Here is a 3,652-nt window from a genome sequence, read left to right as displayed (position 1 = left end):
TTACTAGTCTCTACAACTTCTTCGACATTATATCTTGAAAGTCCATAAGTGTGAAGCAGCTCCGAAGGCTACAGGAAGAGATCGTTGTCATACTATGTGAGCTTGAGATGTACTTCCCGCCCGCGTTCTTTGACGTCATGGTGCATCTGTGTGTCCACATCGTGTACGACATCATCGACCTCGGGCCGACATTGCTTCACAGCATGATGCCGTTTGAGAGGATGAATGGGGTCATCAAAGGATTCGTTCATAACATGTCCCGTCCCAAAGGGAGCATCATCCAGGGGTATCTGACGCATGAGTGTGTCTCCTTTTGCGAGAATTATATAAGCGTCGGAGACCATCTTGTTGGTTTGACCGCCAAGGAGCACGATGGGAAGCTCGAAGGAGATGATCACAACAACGGCCAAAGGGAATTGCACGTGGACTACTCGGATCGACGAAACGGCTTTGACAGGGCTAACTTAGTAGTGCTACAACACCTAGATGTGGGAGATGATTATGTGGCATAGCACAAACAAACCATCGCAAAGAAGTACCATGATAAGGGGATGCTCAAGACGGACGACGAAGTTACTATAGAGCACAACGCCACTTTCTTGCGTTGGTTTAAAGAGCAAGTTCTTGAAAATCTCCCGGAAGAGGGCAGTTCGGACGGATTGCTCATACACGCCTTAGCACATGGCCCCGCACCCAAGCTCGCTACCTATTAGTCCTATGATATCAATGGGTACACATTCTACATGGAGGCCAAAGACATGGACAGCGATTACCAGAACTCCGGGGTGAAAATTCAATGCGTGACCGACGCCAACAGCACAACTGAACGATTCTACGGAAGGGTCGAAGAGATCTGGGAGCTTGACTATGCTGGAATGCATGATGCGACGATGTTCCGTGTCAGATGGGCCTAGGACGTCATAAGAGAAAACAAGTATTTCACCACCATGTCTATACCCGACGCGAAGAGCAGTCCCGTGAATGTTAACGTCATCGCCAAAAATGAGCCATGGGTACACGCTAAGCACGTGACACAATGCTTCTTCATAATCGACCAGACCAATCCCAGCCGTGTTTTCACGAGGAGATCCAAAAGGAACATCGTCGGAATGGATGGAGTCGCCAACGAGGAAGACTACGACCAATACGGCAACCCGATGAGGGAAGATGAAGATGACGATGACGATGAAGCATACATGAAAAGAAGAATCAATACTACATTACCTAAGAAAGATCGTACTCCATGGCTCCGGAAAAGTCACAAGGAGGGGCTCAATTATTCGGCAACGAACAAGAAAGGGAAGAAGCTCAATGTGAAACGTCGTCGACGTAGCTGATCAGAAACCTACATTTATATATATGTATCTATTTTGTGTACACACTTAAGTAACCATTATCGGTCAACTGATATGTTACCACCACATGCATGGTTCCAGTGATATTCGCGTAGTGGGAAAATAAAAAGAAGAGGAAAATAATAAAAGAAAAGAAAACTACAAAGAAAAGGGAGAAAGCAGTACAAAAGAAAAAGAAAAGGAAAATAATAAAAGAAAAGAAAACTAAAAACTAGAAAAGGAAAATAATAATAATTAATAATAATAATTGGAACAGTTAGCAGTAGCACTTGATCTTGAATAAGCGCCATAGCTAAGTTAGCTATAGCGCTGGATCATGAAACAAGCTACTACTATGTGCCATTAGCAGTAGGGCTGCCTTACTACCCCGTGCTATAGCTAAGTATTTTAGAATTAAAAAAATAGAAATTGGAACAGTTAGCAGTAGCGCTTGTTTAGGACAAGCGCTATAGCTAAGTTAGCTATAGCGGTTGTTTCCAAACCAGCGCCACCGCTATTTTGAGTTAACCCCCCCCCCCCCCCCCCCCCCCCCCCCCCCCCCCCGCCGCGCGGGCTCAAAATTTCACCAAGTCTCACACCCCATCTCCACCTCGCCCATGCGACCACCACCGTCGGCCGTCGCCCCCGCGCCCTCCCTCGACCTCCCCGGCCATCGCCCCTGTGCCCGCCCTCGACCTCACCGGCCATCTGCCCTGCGCCTGCCCTCGACCTCGCCGGCCGTCGCACCTGCACCCGCCCTCGACCTAGTCGCCGCCCTCGACCTCGACGCTGCCGTCCTCTCCATTGCCCCGTAAGCCTCTCCCTCTCCTATCCCCTGCCCTCCTCTCTCTCTCTCTACTATCTGCTCTTTCTCTCTAATTTGAATTTCTAAGTGTTGGATGTATGAACCCTAGCTAGGAGATGTAGCAGATAGAGAGAGATTTAGTTTAGGGCAATTTAGTTTAGGAAATTTAGTTTAGGGCAATTTAGTTTAGGAAAATTTAGTTTAGGGTATATAAAATACCTATAAATGAAAAACAGTAGCAAATTGGTTTTTGTAGGTATAAAAAACGGTAGCTAAAATTTATAAAAAATAGTAGCTAATTAGTTTTTGTAGGTATATAAGTTAGCTATAAAAATAGTAGCAAAAATTTATAAAAAAATTGTAGCTAATTAGGGCAGTAGCAAATATAGCTAGGGCCATTTTTTAGCAAATGAGCAAATTTAGCTAGGGCAGTAGCTAATGCAATAGCTAATTAATTAGGGTCAGTAGCAGAGAGAGAGAGAGAGAGAGAGAGATCATTTAGGAAAAAATAGTAGCAAATAAAAACTAAAAATAGTAGAAAATAAAAACCAGTAGCAAATAAAACCCTAGATGATGTTTTAGGAGCATATAGCCTATACAATGTTGCTGTTTTTAACACTTGGTTAATTTGCTAAGTCCTAGAAATCTGTCATATAGTGTTGCCATGTTCTCTTGAGATAGCATCAAATTTGTTATATGAACTTTTGTGCCAATTGTCAAAAAATATCTGAGTGGCCTATGTTTTGCCGGAATGTTGATTTATTTCCGTTCCGGCAAATTTCAGGCGCTCCATATGTACACTTTTCAAGTTCATGCCGAAAATTTCCATGATTTTAGGCATGACTTCGCTAGAAACTAGGACATATGTGCTACCTCTAGAGCATAGTGTTGGTTTTCCCTTGAAGAGGAAAGGGTGATGCAGTAAACTAACGTAAGTATTTCCCTCAGTTTTTGAGAACCAAGGTATCAATCCAGTAGGAGACTACACGCAAGTCCCTCGTACCTACACAAACAAATAAGAACCTCGCAACCAACGTGATAAAGGGGTTGTCAATCCCTTCACGGTCACTTACGAGAGTGAGATCTGATAGAGATAATAATAATAAGATAAATATTTTTGGTATTTTTATGATATAGATTGAAAGTAAAGATTGCGAAATAAAATAGATTGGAAACTTATATGATAAAAGATAGACCCAGGGGCAATAGGTTTCACTAGTGGCTTCCCTCAAGATAGCATAAGTGTTACGGTGGGTGAACAAATTACTGTCGAGCAATTGATAGAAAAGTGCATAATTATGAGAATATCTAGGCATGATCATGTATATAGGCATTACGTCCGCGACAAGTAGACCAAAACGATTCTGCATCTACTACTATTGCTCCACACATCGACCGCTATCCAGCATGCATCTAGAGTATTAAGTTCATAAGAACAGAGTAATGCATTAAGCAAGATGACATGATGTAGAGGGATAAACTCAAGCAGTATGATATAAACCCCATCTTTTTA

Source organism: Triticum urartu, chromosome 5, assembly GCF_003073215.2.
Source record: "Triticum urartu cultivar G1812 chromosome 5, Tu2.1, whole genome shotgun sequence".
In the NCBI taxonomy this organism is placed as follows: Eukaryota; Viridiplantae; Streptophyta; class Magnoliopsida; order Poales; family Poaceae; genus Triticum; species Triticum urartu.
This window is presented reverse-complemented; position numbering follows the sequence as displayed.